Genomic DNA, 17,592 nt, shown 5'->3' with positions numbered 1-17,592 from the left:
ATTTTTACATGCGTTGAATAAAATTAAGACCTATTAAAATACTAGAGGTAGGCATTTTTTGGAGGTCTCGAGAAGGTAACAAATACAAGAATGTGTGTGTGTGTGTGTTCTGGCAATGGCTACTTAATGGGGACATCGCTCTGTTTACACAGTCATCTTTAGGGGACCTCTGACGTTATGGGGACAAAAAACAGGTCCCCTTAAGGCAGTGGTTCTCAAGCTTTTTTTGTCATCCCCCACTTTGGACAAGGGGGAGTTTTCAAGCCCCACCTGCCTCCATCGCCCCAACAGAACGCTAATGCCAAGCATAACATTTTCAAATTTATTGAACATCAAGTAACATTCAAGTTGTATACATTCAAACTCAATAACATAAAATAACATTAAGTTCAATAATAAATAAAATAACTGTGCAGCTGTGGTATAACTTGCATCAAGTTCAACAATAAATAAAATAACTACTCTGCCAGTTTTCTTTGAAATAAATCAAGTGGCTTATTGACGTGATTGGGGTGTGTGGTCTATATGTGTCTCTTTAATTTGTTGGGTCTCATGCTGTCTGCTGCGAACGGTTTTAGACACAGAACACACAGGGTTCTCTCCTCTGCCCCCACCACCGTTGCCGTGAATCATATTTTCTTTTCGGTTGGCTTTTTGGTTGATTAAGCCAGTCGGAGTTTTGTTCCTCTGCAGGCGCTGGCTCTGGCTCGAGGAACTATGAGGTGCGAGTCACAAATTTATCCATTTTGTGTAATTGTGGTCCACACATTAGCCTGCTACCCATCCACGTGAAAGATTGTTCCACTTAGCCCCGCCCCCATTAGTTACTGTTGCTATGTCTGTCAAACTTTCGCTCCCACCAAGAAATTTAAAGCCTAGAGGAAAAATAAGTAATTTACATTTATTTATATAGCGGATTTCACAGACAGAATCTCAAAGTGTTTTACAGCGTGTATAGAAAATGAAAGCATAGTAAAAAAGAAAAAATCCAAGAATATAATAATTAAATAAAAATTTTTAAGTGAAATTTCTTCCCGTTCCTCGCGCCCCACCTGTCATCTCTCTATCCCCCACCAGTGGGGCCCGCCCCACACTTTGAGAAACGCTGCCTTAAGGGAAACTTTTTTAAATGATAGTCAGATCCATTCTGAAGTGATTTTTAAGCTTTGGCCCATAAAAAATGTTTACTTGTTTGAGTGTGAGACATTTGCACAGCAGCCCCCTCATCGGGCTGTAGCTGGTTCATTGAAGTGGTGAAACTTCCTATAAGTGGACAGCTGTAGTGCTGTATTCTGAGGATAATGTCATATTTCATTTGAACTTTTTTTGTTTTAAATGGTCCTCAGTAATCACGTACAAATTTGTGTGAATTATGCAAAATTATTTCAATTTGGTCCCCATGAACCATATTAACTCTTTTTCCCCAGGGTCCCCGGTAAGAATGATCAGCACATTACTTCATCAATCCAGAGATTTAAAGATGTGTATAAAGTAACTGGGCAGTGGCCATTTTACCTCATTTTTTATGCCTCCACAACCTCTAGAAAGGGTGGTCCCCACAGGTGATGATCAAAAACTTGGTCCCCTTTCCAATGATAACCAGTGTGTGTGTGTGTGTGTGTGTGTGTGTGTGTGTGTGTGTGTGTGTGTGTGTGCAATGTTATATAAGACAGGGAGCCAGGGGAGGGATGTTGAACGGCGGTCCCAGTTGTAAAGCACATGGTTGAGTTGAGTTTGATGTCCACTTAGTGCAGGGGTGCCCATTACGTCGATCGCGATCGACTGGTCGATCTCGGAGGGTGTGTCAGTCGATCTCAAGCCAGGCATTAAAAAATATACATAAAAATGAGCAATCATCAATCATACCAAGACTTCACTTTCGTCAGTTGTTTGACATTCTCGGCACCCGAGGATCTTGTGAGATGACACTGGCTGCTGCGAGCTCATATTTAAGAAAAAAATCACTAACAGGGCGGACGCAGAGAAACACATTTTATTTCTAGAGACTCCGTACCTACTGTCAAAACTCTAAAGACCGACTGCACAGTTCCTGTCTTCACCATAAAAGACCTGTTTCATCCTGCCTGTGCTAACAAAATAAGAGTCTCAGAAAGCTAGCGTGCACAAGCTAGCAAGCTACGGCGTTTGATGCCAATGTATTTCTCCCCCGCCCTCAGCGACCGCTTTCTCACTTGCTTGCCCACCCGCACTCTCACTGACGTCACTCACCTGCTGCCAGACATTAAAGGGCCACACACATATGCTACTCTCATAACAAAGTGTTTAAAAACGGGTATGCAAGTTGGACAAATGAGATGCCTAATCCAACCACTTTCATGTGGTATTGGACAGAAAGGAGGACTTTTTTTTTCCTCCATTTGAAAATGCGGACGTTATCAACACCACTGTCTAATTCCAATCAATGCAAGTCATCAGAATCAAATACACCAACTTATATTCTTGTCTTCATGAAAGAAAGGAATCTATGTGTGTTAAACATGCTTGTATTATCATTCAAGACCATTAACTTGTTAACAAAAATGTCTCTTTCATAAATAAATAAATATAAATTATAAATAGGAATGAGGTAGATCTCCTCGACTTGGTCAATTGAAAAGTAGCTCGCCTGCAGAAAAAGTGTGAGCGCCCCTGACTTAGTGCATATGGGCTGACTTTGACCAGACAGGGGCACGGTATTCCGCAGCGGCGTATGCCAGGGCCAGTGCCGAGGTTTGCATTGTAAAAAGCGGCTGCCCCCCATTTCTTCCCAGTATACAGAGCAGGTTGTTTCAGGCCTTCACCTTTGCGCAGTTCTGGTCCAACTTTGCAAGATCATCCACAAGCACATTTTCTAGGGCAGGGGTCTCGAACTCAATTTACCTGGGGGCCACTGGATGCAGAGTCTGAGTGAGGCTGGGCTGCAAGGAAAGATTTCTCCCAAAAATATTTTTAAATGTCTTTATTTTTATTTTCAACACAAAATAAAATCCAAATATAAATGAACACAATGAGAATTAAGTACAAACCCCGTTTCCATATGAGTTGGGAATTTGTGTTAGATGTAAATATAAACAGAATTCAATGATTTGCAAATCCGTTTCAACCCATATTCAATTGAATGCACTACGAAGACAAGATATTTGATTTTCAAACTCATAAACTTTTTGTTTTTTGCAAATAATAATTAACTTAGAAATTCTTAGCTGCAACACGTGCCAAAGTAGTTGGGAAAGGGCATGTTCAACACTGTGTTACATCACCTTTTCTTTAAACACTCAATAAACGTTTGGGAACTGAGGAAACTAATTGTTGAAGCTTTGAAAGTGGGATTCTTTCCCATTCTTGTTTTATGTAGAGCTTCAGTCCTTCAACAGTCTGGGGTCTCCGCTGTAGTATTTTACGCTTCATAATGCGCCACACATTTTCGATGGGAGACAGGTCTGGACTGCAAGCGGGCCAGGAAAATACCCGCACTCTTTTTTTTACGAAGCCACACTGTTGTAACACGTGCTGAATATGGCTTGGTATTGTCTTGCTCAAATGAGCAGGAGCGTCCATAAAAAAGAAGGCGCTTGGATGGCAGCATATGTTGTACCAAAACCTGTATGTACCTTTCAGCATTAATGGTGCCTTCACAGATGTGTAAGTTACCCATGCCTTGGGAACTAATGCATCCCCATACCATCACAGATGCTGGCTTTTGAACTTTCCGTCGATAACAGTCTGGATGGTTCGCTTCCCCTTTGGTCCATACGACAGGATGTCGAATATTTCCAAAAACAATTTGAAATGTGGACTCGTCAGACCACAGAACACTTTTCTACTTTGCATCAGTCCATCTTAGATGATCTCAGGCCCAGAGAAGCCGGCGGCATTTCTGAATGTTGTTGATAAATGGCTTTGACTTTGCATGGTAGAGCTTTAACATGCACTTACAGATGTAGTGTCGAACTGTATTTAGTGACAGTGGTTTTCTGAAGTGTTCCTGAACCCTTGTGGTGATATCCTTTAGAGATTGATGTCGGTTTTTGATACAGTGCTGTCTGAGGGATCAAAAGTCACCGTCATTCAATGTTGGTTTCCAGCCATGCCGCTTACGTGGATTGATTTTTCCAGATTCTCTGAACCTTTTGATGATAATATGGACCGTAGATGTTGAAATCCCTAAATTTCTTGCAATTGAACTTTGAGAAACTTTTTTCTTAAACTGTTTGACTATTTGCTCACGCAGTCGAATAAATTTTTTCCCACACCCCTAGTTGCTAGTGTATGTTCATTTGCTGTTTGATTTTATTCCTACAGTTTGTACACAGTTTACAGTTTAGGAAACATTTATTTTAGCACAACATGTACATTTAGCACAAATATGGACTTGTCTTTTGTATTTGAGTCCCTTCCTTTGCAGTATATTTGGTTAATATTATTTTTTCTAGTTAAAGTTAAAGTACCACTGATAGTGACACACTCACTAGGTGTGGTGAAATTACCCTCTGCATTTGACCCATCCTCTTGCTCCACCCCTGAGAGGTGAGGGGAGCAGTGAGCAGCAGCAGTGGCCGCGCCCAATTAAAACTCTTGATGCTGAGTGCCAAGCAGGGAGGTAATGGGTCCCATTTTATAGTCTTTGGTTTGAACTCACTTTATGTGGTAAATTATTAATTAATCTTTGTGATTAACACAAGGTTTCATGTAATTTAACAAGGTTGGAAACTGTAAGTACATGGACTAAAATGAAAGTACGGCACTTTTTTCCAAATAAGTACAATTTCAGTATTAATGGAACCTTGTTGTTCGGGATAGAAGTCGTATAATAACTCACAATTCTATTCAGAATTTATTCAATGCTCGTCATGATTCAAAATATATTATTTGGTAAAAAAATGATATAAAAACATTTTCAAAACAGGTTACAGGTTACAAAGGCTACTCTGGGTTGCTGACCTATGACCTACTTTCAGAGATAGCCTAAACAATTAATATTTATAAGCCTTTTCTTGAAAGTTATGAATTGATTTAGAATCAGAATAAATACAATTCGCAATTTAATTGTGTATGGATTTTTTGAGTAACCGGTATGGTTGTTTTGTTAAACATTTGTATGGTCCAAATTCAAAAACTAAACAGATAGGATTTCCTGTGGTAATCTACAACCACATATTTCTTATATTCAGGGTTCGTATGGGTTCTTAAAAACCTTGAAAATGCTTGGGTTATAATGTTGTGTTTTCAAGATTTTAAAATTGCTTGAATTTTGGGTGAAGTACTTGTAAATGCTTGGAGATGGAATTGGCTAACTATAAAATGGAAAACAATAAAACAAGTTTCCTTAAAAATGAAAGCTACACGCTTGATCTGTTGGCTTTGAACGAGCTCTTACATTAGGCCGTGCTATGTGTCGCCCCCAAGAGGACAGTGGTGCATCGGTCCATCATGCCGGGAGGTGGTCGTTTTACTGAACATTGGATGGAAAATGACAAATAAAAACTTTGGATAAAACGAGGACCGAATCCACGTGTAGCCTCCTGCAAAGTATGCAAAAATGAAATCCAGCTTTTCGCAATGGGGGAGTCGGCTCTCTAGTCATATGAAATGTCAGCCACAGAGATGACTAGTCCTACAAGTTAGCTAACGTTAGCTAAAGTTTTGTTTTCTAACCTTTTGGTACATTACTTACTTACTTCGGCCTTAGTATTCCCTGGGGAACATAGGCCTCCGACGAAAGCCTTCCATCCATTCCGGTCTTGTGCCCTATTGTCGAGTTGTTGCCATGACAGCCCCTCAGCCCTCATCTCCTGTTCCGTGCTTCTTCTCCACATTGTTCTTGGTCTCCCTCTGTTTCTTTTTCCCTGTGGGTTCCATGTTAGTGCCTGTTTGGTGATTGATTTATAAGGGTTTCTGAGTGTGTGGCCTATCCAGCTCCACTTCCGTCTCCTGAATTGCAGTTCCACTGGTTCTTGTTTGGGGGGTTCCCACAGGTTGGCATTGGTGATGGTGTTTGGTCAGTAGACTCCTAGGACCTGACGCAGGCAACGATTTACGAATGTCTGAAGTTTAGTGAGTATACTATTGGTGGTTTTCCATGTTTCTGATCCGTATAGCAGGATGAATTTGACATTTGAGTTGAATATTTTCAGTTTGGTTTTGAGAGAAATGTTTTTTGCTCTCCATATTTTGTTTAGCAGGTTGAATGATGTTTTTGCTTTCCCTATTCTGGATTTGACATCTTCATCTGCCCCTCAATCTACACTGATTATGCTCCCCAAGTATGTAAAACTGACTACCTCCTCTAATTGATTATGGTCCATTGTTATTGGTGTATTTGTTGCGTGCGCGACGCATTTTGGATGCGCGTGTGTTGTCACCTCCAGATGCTACAGGACTGGAGCAAGCAGGATTGGAGGTAGGAGCATTTTTAATCTACAGAATAACAAAATAACACTTGTACAAAAGGCAAAGAAAAGGTGTGCCTACGCACAGAAAGCTAAATGCTAATGTTAGCAAGAGTCGAGTTCACAAAGTCCCAAGTAGCGCGTGGCGGGCGTGCCGAAGCTAAGCTAAGACTTAGCAAAGCAAATACAAAAGGCAAGAGTATCAAACGCAACTGTTGCATTGAGCAAACAAAACGTCCAGACAGAACTAAGGTAGCAGGCGGTCTTAAATACTTACATAATAATTCAAAACAGGTGTGCGTCAGGCGCCATTGCAGGTGAAACAAATGAGGTTGCCCTGGTGATGAATACAAACTAGGAAGTGCTCAAACAAAGGGATCGGCAGAGTCCAGAAATGATCAAAACACACAAAGGGATACAAACATATACTAGAGATGTGATCCAGGAACCGGATCACAACAGTATTGTTCTTGTTATTGATACGCATGACCTTTGTTTTTTGTGAATTGATCTTAAGCCCAAGAAATGCAGCAGCCTTTTGTAGTTTTTTTTATTTGTCCTGCATCTGTTGGTGAGTGTGAGCCAGAAGAGCTAGATCGTCTGCAAAGTCTAGGTCCTCCAATTTTTCGGTAAGGCTCCACTGTATGCCGTTTGTGCTGTATCTGGTTGTTTGGTTCATGGTCCAGTCAATACAGAGGAGGAAAAGGAAAGGCGAGAGCAGATATCCTTGCCGCACCCCAGTCAGGACCTCGAAGGCCTCCGATGGGCATCCGTCATGTAGGACACAACATCGCATCCCTTGGTATATGCTTTTGATGATGTTGATGAGGTTCGGTGGGATGCCATAGTGTGCCATCCGCTTCCACAGTGTCTCGCGGTCGACACTGTCAAACGCCTTTTTAAAGTCTATGAAATTTATACCGGTGAGTTTCATTCCATGGATTGTTCAATTATAATCCTGAGGGAGGCAGTTTGGTCAGCACAAGATCTTCCAATTCTGAAACCAGCCTGGTTTGCCCTCAGTTGTTCATCGACCAATTTCCGCATCCTTTCTAGTAGTATGTGGTTGAACACCTTCCCTGGCGTTGAGAGGAGCATAATTCCCCTGTAGTTTTTACACTCCCTGAGGTCTCCTTTCTTGGGAATCTTTATGATATTGCCATCTCTCCAGTCTGATGGGACTTTTTCTTCCTCCCAGATAGCTTGCATGAGATGAAAAGCATGCTGGAGGATATCTGCTTTGAGAGCTTCTGCTGGTAGCTCATCTGGCCCTTCTGCCTTTCCTGCTCTCAGGGCTTTGATGGCCTTCCTGATTTGCAGTTTGGTAGGGGGGTTGCAGTTTATATCAAGCATGATTGGAGCTGGTGGAATATCTGCAGTCAGTTGTGGGGGCTCTCTGTTGAGTAGGTCTTGAAAGTGATCAGTCCAACTCTGGAGTTGATATTTCTTGGTTGTGAAGAGTGTACCATTGGTGTCTTTAATATGCATTTGGGCTTGTTTAAATTTTCCGGTGAGCATCTTTGTGGTTTGATAGAGTTCTTTCAGATTATTCATTCCTGCTGTTTCCTCTGCCTGCTGTGCTAAATCCTCGATGTACTTCTTTTTGTCCCTTCTGACACTCTTCTTCACATCCTTGTTTACTACTTCAGATTCTCTTTGTGCTGCTGCCTTTCCTGCTCTCGTTCTGCATCTGTTAACTACCTCCTTTTTTTCCCTTCTGTCACTAACTTTCTTTTGGGTTTCTGTGGATAGCCATGGTTGGTTTGTGGACTTTTTTCTCCCTACCACTTCTGCACAGGTCTCCTTACATGTGGTCTTCAAACCTTCCCAAATCCCTTCTACAGTTCCTGGTGCTTGTGTTGTATGGTTCTGTAGTGCTTGAAACCGGTTGTGTAATGTGACTTGGTATAGTTCCAAGGTGCCTATATATTGGAATTGTTGTATGTTGAATTTGATCCTCTTTGTTAATGCATTTCAATTTCAACTGGAACCTTGCTGTGACTAGGTGGTGGTCAGATGCAGTCTCAGCTCCTCTTCTCGCTCTGACATCAAGCAGTGAGCGCCTGAATTTCCAGTTAATGCAGATGTGATCAATCTGGTTTTCAGTTGTGTGGTAGGCAGAAACCCATGTTGCTTTGTGGATGTCCTTGTATGGAAAAATGGAACCTCCAATAACCAAGCTGTTGTCTGCACATGCTGTAGCATGTACCTGTTCCTAGGCCTTGCGTTCCCATTATTAGCTCATAGCCATTGTTATTTCCTCCTATTTTTGCATTCAGACCATTAAGACCATGATGTCCTTTCCTTTCTTTTTCTGAAGAATGTGGTATAGAAGATTGTAAACGTTGTCCTTCGTTCCATCCTCTGCATTGTTGGCAGGGGCATAGCATTGTACTACTTGAAGGTTAATTTTCTTATGCGTGGTATGGAATTTTGCAGTAATGATCCTTGAGTTGATGGGTTCCCAACTGATGAGGGCCCTCTGAGTTTTTTTGGATCGCATGAACCCTACACTCTCTGTATGTGGTGCAGAGTCTTCTGGGTGCCCTGAATAGAGTATGGACTCACCACTGCCCAGTTTAACCTGCCCCGACTGGAGCCATCTGGTTTCGCACAGACCCAGGAGAATCGGACGCACCGTCTCCTTACGGTTTTCCGAGTGCATCGTCTTTTTCTCTTTGGTTTGTGTAACCAAAGAGACTTCCTTTCCAAGACTTTGGGATTTTTTGTTTTTCGTCAACCTTTCTGTAGCAAGGAGTTTTTATGGGTTGGGGTTGCTAGCCCCAAGCCTAACCTTCCACTATTTCTGGTTTCGGGAAGTTTGGAGTTTACTTGTTAGTCCCTTCGCCTAGTCTATTGTCTTCCAGGTAATGGGTTACAGTCTCATACCACGTGAGACCAGACAGACATAGGGTCGTGTACAAGCTGTCTCGGCACGTCAAGCCCAGTCAACTCCTGCTACTGTGTAGTGAGAGCCGCACCACCCACAAGCAATGAAACTTTTGCAAGCCCACCCTACCAGCAGCGTGAGACAGGTACAGGTAGCTTTTGGTACATGCTAAGCCTAAACTGTGAGATCAGCGCTAGATTGCATGTAAATTACGGACAGTTGTTACGAGGTTTGAAAGGAAAAAAAGTGAGCGTTTGTCAATGATAAATTCTAATGTTAAAGGGGAACATTATCACAATTTCAAAAGGGTTAAAACAATAAAAATCAGTTCCCAGTGGCTTGTTGTATTTTTTGAAGTTTTTTTCAAAATGTTACCGGTCCCCGAATATCCCTAAAAAAGCTTTAAAGTGCTTGATTTTCGCTATTTGCGATGCGACTATCCATTTCCCTGTGACGTCATACAGTGCTGCCAATGTAAACAAACAATGGCGAATACCACAGCAAGATATAGCCACATTAGCTCGGATTCAGACTCGGATTTCAGCGACTTAAGCAATTTAACAGATTACGCATGTATTGAAACAGATGGTTGGAGTATGAAAGTATTGAAGAAGAAACTGAAGCTATTGAGCGAATAGCTATTGACGCTATTCATAGCCATAGCATGGCCGAATAGCTGCGTTAGCATCGCCGGTAAAATGTGCGGACCAAACGATCAGGACTTTCGCATCTCGTGACACTGGAGCAACTTAAATCCTTCGATTGGTAAGTGTTTTTTTTGCATTAAATGTGGGTGGAAGTAAACGTAATATAGTTGCAAATGCATCTGCATGTTATCCATACATCTCTGTGCCATGTCTGCTTTAGCACCGCCGGTAAATAGCATGTTAGTATCGATTAGCATAGCATGTTAGCATCGATTAGCTGGCAGTCAACATCAACAAAACTCACTTTTGTGAATTCGTTGACTTTATAGTTGCAAGTGCATCTGCAGGTTATCCATACATCTCTGTGCCATGTCTGCTTTAGCACCGCCGGTAAATAGCATGTTAGCGTCGATTAGCGTAGCATGTTAGCATTGATTAGCAAATATGTCTGATTAGCACATAAGTCAACATCAACAAAACTCACCTTTGTGATTTCGTTGAATATATCGTTGCAAATGCTTCTGCAGGTTATCCATACATCTCTGTGCCATGTCTGTCATTGCCGGTAAAATGTGGAGACACTCTGGCACATTCAATGGGGGTCTGGCGGTAGACACTTTCGCATCTTCGGGCCAGTGGTGCAACTTGAATCCCTCCCTGTTAGTGTTGTTACACCCTCCGACAACACACCGAAGAGGCATGATGTCTCTAAAGTTCCAAAAAATAGTCGAAAAAACGGAAAATAACAAAGCTGAGACCCGGTGTTTGTAATGTGTTGAAAATGAAAATGGCGGCTGTATTACCTGGGAGACGTCACGTTCTGACGTCATCGCAAAAAGAGCGATAAACAGAAAGGCGTTTAATTCACCAAAATTCACCCATTTAGAGTTCGGAAATCGGTTTAAAAAATATAAGGTCTTTTTTCTGCACCATCAAGTTATATATTGACGCTTACATAGGTCTGGTGATAATGTTCCCCTTTAAGAACTTCCCTCAACTAAAAATCGATTTGTTGTCATAGCCACAGTTATAAGGCTAGATATGCTTAATGAAAAATGACTGAGGTGTTGTGAAACAAACACGATATTGTCCTTTAATTTATTATCCTTATATTAAAGTGGAACAGTTTTGTTATTAAATGAGTGAAATATACAATTTGAGGGTGCGTTTATTTATATCACATTATGCAGTTTACAAACACAATTACAGTGTGAATCAATCCGTGCTGTTCGATGTCATTGAAGTAAGAAAAATAACAATAAATTTGATAAACAACATAGATGGAGACACGTTTGCAAACACCATTGACATTGAATAGTCTACAGAAACACTGTTTCATTTTCTATGCCCCATTCAGTTCATGATAACTGCTGGTTCAAAGTTAGGCTTAGGTTTTAGCATAGGCTGTCCATATTCCAAAATCCCAAAAAGAGGACACATATTAGAATAGGTGAAAATTTGAAAATGATACTTGAACTTGCTTTATAAATAATATATTTATTTAAATAAAGCATTTTTTCTCCTCTGTTGACAGCAATGTTGGCGCTAGGAATTTTCAAAATGGGGTGCCAGGGACCCCATCAAGTCATAAAAATGGGGTCCAACAATACATTTTTGGGGTCACGCTTTTTTGTAAGCGTTTTGAAAAAATATTCTAAACGTATGCATTATCCTGTTATATCTCACATTCTATATTGTGTTTTGGAAAAAGGTTGCCATAAACATTACTTAAATCATTAAAAAAATACAAATGTATGTAAATGAATTCAGTTATAAACATTCATTCACTTTCTTCTTTCCTTCATGGATCTAAACTTTACCGCTGCTGGTATTTTTTTCTCTGTTTTTATTTAATAAGTTGGAGGTGTATTTATTTCAGCATAAAAGTGTAAAAAGTGTTTTGCTTCGGTCATGAAATAATGATAATGGTGTGCCAGGGCATACATACATTTTATATTTAACGCTTAAATCTCTGGAGTCTACATCAACTTCAGATCTATTCCTCATTTCAAAATGTTTTAATTTTTTGGCCACGGAAAAGGTGTACGAACCCTGTTGTTTACCATGCATGCCTTTTTGTAGAGCAGTCTTTTTCAACCTCTTTTGAGCCGAGGCACACTTTTTGCGTTAAAAAAATCTGGAGGCACACCACCAGCCGAAATCATAAACTCAGTTGACTGTTAAAAGTCATTGTCGCAATTGTTGGAGATGACTTTAAAGCATAATTAAGTAAGCATCATTACAGCTCTTGTCCCAAAGTAAGCGTACTGTCACCACCTGTCACATCACGCCCTGACTTATTGGGACTTTTTTGTTGTTTTCCTGTGTAGTGTTTTAGTTCTTGTCTTGCGCTCCTCTTTTGGTGGCTTTTTCTCTTTTGTTGGTATTTTCCTGTAGCAGTTCATATCTTATATTTCTCGCATCTACTTTGTTTTATCAATCTAGAAATATTTCAGTTGTTTTTATCCTTCTTTGTGGGGACATTGTTGATTGTCATGTCATGTTTGGATGTACATTGTGGACGCCGTATTTGCTCCACAGTAAGTCTTTGCTGTCGTCCAGCATTCTGTTTTAGTTCACTATGTAGCCAATTCAGTTTTACTATCGTTCTGCGTAGACTTCCCTAAGCTTTAATGCTTTTTCTTAAGGGCACTCAGCTTTTTACCTGCATTTACAAAGCAATTAGCTACCGGCTGCCACTTACTGATATGGAAGAGTATTACATGGTTACTCCGCCGAGCTCTAGACACATCATTTGCAGACTATAATTACTGATTTGCAAAAAAAAAAAAAATTCACCCAAATATGTGAAATTACATAATCTCCCACGGCACACCAGACTGTGCAATGATGTAAAGGACTTCAAAATATTTGTATTTTTTATCATCACACATCTGTTTGCCAGTAAAGCATTTAAAGCATTGATATGATTTTGGCCCTTTTTAAGAACCTTTTACAACCAGAGCAGTTTTTCATGTTTACTGCTGAGCAGTCATATTAACACCACAGGCAGAATTGTTGAGTTGCTTTCCTCGTGGACATGTTAAATCTGTTGATGAGTTGTGCCGAGCCTTTGGTCATTTGTTACTTTAAGCCAGAGCAGCTCATGTGCTGCTGCTCAGCATAAAACACTTGCCTCTGGCACACTCAGGATGGATTTATTCCAAAGTCAAAATCGAAGCAGACATTAAACCAGACTGGACTTTGTTTACTCAGTGAAGGTTAGTCAAAAGGATAATAATAATGTCTGGTAGTGGTTATGTTGGCAATGATTTTTTTTAATTTATGTACAATAAGGTGCCCACAAATAAACATTTTTTTATTATATGTTCTTTTAAGAATCCTTGACGGTGGAAGGGAGCTGACTCGCATTCATTGTGCGTGCTGTCTTCTAATTTGACAAGAAAAATACCTAGAAGGAATGAATGAGGGCTTAAACTCTTGACAAATCATTTTAAGACATTTTGGTATGTGACAATACATGTTTGTTTGAGGGTAACACTTTTAAATTCGCAGAGTAATAATGGCCCTGAACTCACTGGTAATAGACTTAAAATATGAAAAATATTATCATTATTGCTGTCAAAAATAACAGGTTAACTCATTTGATTATTGACAAAAAAGTTTTTGCATTAATAAGTACAAAGGCAGATTAATCACCCAATTCTTCTTCTTTTTTTTACCTTAACTGTGGATAGTTATCTGAAAGTTTGTTAAATAGTCCGTGATCAGGTCAGTGCATATGTTCATGCAAATATGATTAAGGGGAGACTCTGACTCCTGTTTGTTGGCAAATTGTGCTTCAAAATAAACCCCGACGGGACTTAAGATAAAACTGCTACCAGGTTTTGAGTAAATAAATGACGTACATTCAAGTAAATTGGGGGTTAAATCACCAAAAATGATTCCCGGGCGCGGCCACCGCTACTGCTCACTGCTCCCCTCACCTCCCAAGGGGTGATCAAGGGTGATGGGTGAAATGCATAGAATAATTCCACCACACCTAGTGTGTGTGTGACAATCATTGGTACTTTAACTTTAACTTAAAATAATAAAAAACAAATGTTTATGTATAACACTCTGACAATAAAATTGCATTTGTGTCACAATATTGGGGTCTTTCTAGGTAATTTAAAACATTTAAGCAAGTAATTTACTGTAATTAATCACGGTTAATCCAAATCCAATTGAGTGATTAACTGGATTTAAAAAACATTTTAATAATTTGGCAGCACTAATTTTTATATATTTACCTATCATTATTACATTCCTAAAACTACCCATCCATCCATCCATTTTCTACCACTTGTCCCTCGCGGGGATATAAGGGGTGCTGGAGCTAAAACTAGATTGTTTTTATTATGATAATCGATAATGTTCCTTTTCTAAATATATTTGACAGTTCCGAATTTGTTGACAATTAACTTTTATACATTTTTGAAGTTTTTAGATTTTGATTAAATTTTAATTATGGATAATACAATATTATGTAATATTGTAATAATGTAATAAATATATGTTAAACATAATTCATAAAGTTATGTGGTTAAGTTGAGTTGGTAAAAGCCTACATTTTAATTTTTTTTAATGTTCACCTTTTTCAGACTCTTACTAGTGTTTGATGTCAAATGTTGCTTCAAAATAAACCCCGACAGGACTTAGGATAAAACTGCTACTAGGTTTTGAGTAAATAAATGATGTCCATTCAAGTAAAACATTTTTTGAAAATGTTTATGTAGGACATTCTGACAATAAAATTGCATTTGTTTCAAAATATTGGGGACTTTTTAGGTAATTTAAAACATTTATGCAAGTAATTTACTGTTGTTAATCACAGTTAATCCAAATCCAAATGTGTGATTAATCGGATTTGATGTTTATCGTTTGACAACACACATTTTTATATGTTTACCTATCATTATTACATTCCTAAAACTATCCATCCATCCATCCATTTTATACCGCTTGTCCCTCTTGGAGTTACAGGGGGGTGGGGCGTGCTGAAGCCCATAAAACTAGATAGTTTTTATTATGATTATTAATAATGTTCCTTTTCTGAATATATTCTACAGTTACTTTTATACATTGTTGATATTTTTTAATTTTAATTACATTTTAATAATGGATAATGTAATATGTAATATTATAATAATGTAATAAAAATATTCAAAACATAATTCATGTGTGATTAAGTTGAATTGGTGAAAGCATACATTTTCATGTTTTATTGTTCATCTTTTTCAGTCTTTTATTATGTTATAAAAAAAAAAAATATTTCCATCTTACTTTTGCAAGCATTTTTTTTTTTATGAAAACATGTATTTATTTTATTTGTGTTAAGGCATTTATGTGTGGCAGCACGGTGTCACAGGGGTTAGTGCAATTGCCTCACAATACGAAGGTCCTGAGTTCAATCCCGGGCTCGGGATCTTTCTGTGTGGAGTTTGCATGTTCTCCCCGTGACTGCGTGGGTTCCCTCCTGGTACTCCGGCTTCCTCCCACCTCCAAAGACATGCACCTGGGGATAGGTTGATTGGCAACACTAAATTGGCCCTAGTGTGTGAATGTGAGTGTGAATGGTGTCTGTCTATCTGTGTTGGCCCTGCGATGAGCTGGCGACTTGTACAGGGTGTAGCCCGCCTTCCGCCCGATTGTAGCTGAGATAGGCTCCAGCTCCCCTGTGACTCCAAAACGGATAAGCGGTAGAAAATGGATGAATGGAAGTAACGTTTATGACAACGTTTTTCCAAAACACAATATGAATGTTGTCTGTCCATCTGTGTTGGCCCTGCGATGAGGTGGCGACTTGTCCAGGGTGTACCCCGCCTTCCGCTCGAATGCAGTTGAGATCCAGCACCCCCCGTGAACCCAAAAGGGACAATGGAATGGATGGATGTATTTATTTTATTTGTGTTATATTTGTATTCATTTAGGTTTATTGACTAACACATAAATGATAAATGATAAATGGGTTGTACTTGTATAGCGCTTTTCTACCTTCAAGGTACTCAAAGCGCTTTGACACTACTTCCACATTTACCCATTCACACACACATTCACACACTGATGGAGGGAGCTGCCATGCAAGGCGCCAACCAGAACCCATCAGGAGCAAGGGTGAAGTGTCTTGCTCAGGACACAACGGACGTGACGAGGTTGGTACTAGGTGGGATTTGAACCCGGGACCCTCGGGTTGTGCACGGCCACTCTCCCACTGCACCACGCCGTCCCATCAAACAATGAATAACAGCAAATTAAATAAATACTTTAACTACATACAGTGGGGCAAAAAGTATTTAGTCAGCCACCGATTGTGCAAGTTCTCCCACTTAAAATGATGACAGAGGTCTGTAATATTCATCATAGGTACACTTCAACTGTGGGAGACAGAATGTGAAAAAAAAATCCAGGACTTCACATTGTAGGAATTTTAAATAATTTATTTGTAAATTATGATGGAAAATAAGTATTTAGTCAACCATTCAAAACTCTCACTGATGGAAGGAGGTTTTGGCTCAAAATCTCACGATACATGGCCCCATTCATTCTTTCCTTAATACGGATCAATCGTCCTGTCCCCTTAGCAGAAAAACAGCCCCAAAGCATGATGTTTCCACCCCCATGCTTCACAGTAGATATGGTGTTCTTGGGATGCAACTCAGTGTTCTCTTTCCTCCAAACAAGACAAGTTTAGTTTATACCAAAATGGATACATGGATGATACTGCAGAGGATTGGGAGAATGTCATGTGGTCATATGAAAGCAGAATATAACTTTTTGGTATAAACTCGTCGTGTTTGGAGGAAGAAGAATACTGAGTTGCATCCCAAGAACACCAGACCTACTGTGAAGCATGGGGGTGGAAACATGCTTTGGGGCTGTTTTTCTGCTAAGGGGACAGGACGATGATCCGTGTAAAGGAAAGAATGAATGGGGCCATGTATCGTGAGATTTTGAGCCAAACCTTCCATCAGTGAGAGCTTTGAATGGTTGACAAAATACTTATTTTCCACCATAATTTACAAATAAATTATTTAAAATTCATACAATTTGATTTTCAGGATTTTTTTTTTCACATTCTGTCTCTCACAGTTGAAGTGTACCTATGATGAAAATTACAGACCTCTGTCGTCATTTTAAGTGGGAGAACTTGCACAATCGGTGGCTGACTAAATACTTTTTTGCCCCACTGTATATGTAAGTGAGATTTCAGCATCAGTTATCATCAACTTACTTAGGTAATCCTGGAAGCTAGACATGTCTGTAATATGATGTTCTTGGCAGAGCTCAATGGAAGTGACGGCGTTTGCAAATGTTAGAGGCCAAGATGGCGTGCAGACAGGCGAGCTAACACGCTGCGACCTGCAGGAGCCGACCTCTCGCCTGCAGCTTTGTCTGGTCATGTCTTGACAGACATTCCATAGTTGTTGAAGGATGTGCGTTGAGCAGTTTTTTTTCTCCTCGAATCAACTTCATTAGCGTCCCATTTCGCTTGTCATCGCGGCCTTCGAAGAGCACACAGGACAGCGTCAGCCACCGCTGCGGTGAAAGCGCACTTTCCGAAGCTTCGTCCATGGATGCGTTCTCAAACCTGACCTCTTTTCCTTCTAACTAACCAGCTAGATTCTATTAAGTTAAGTGCTATGTGGCTTTTTTTCCCTTTTTT

General features: G+C 39.9%; 1 protein-coding gene across 2 annotated transcripts in view; it reads left to right on the top strand.

Moving 5' to 3' along the window:
• gstcd (glutathione S-transferase, C-terminal domain containing) overlaps nt 1–17,592 on the top strand; it is a 203,109-nt gene that overhangs the window by 85,510 nt on the left and 100,007 nt on the right. The gene's annotated exons all lie outside the window — the stretch shown is intronic.

The sequence above is a fragment of the Nerophis ophidion genome, linkage group LG01, assembly GCF_033978795.1.
Source record: "Nerophis ophidion isolate RoL-2023_Sa linkage group LG01, RoL_Noph_v1.0, whole genome shotgun sequence".
NCBI lineage: Eukaryota > Metazoa > Chordata > Actinopteri > Syngnathiformes > Syngnathidae > Nerophis > Nerophis ophidion.
The sequence above is the reverse complement of the archived record's forward strand: the minus strand, read 5'-3'. Positions and strand labels throughout refer to the sequence as shown.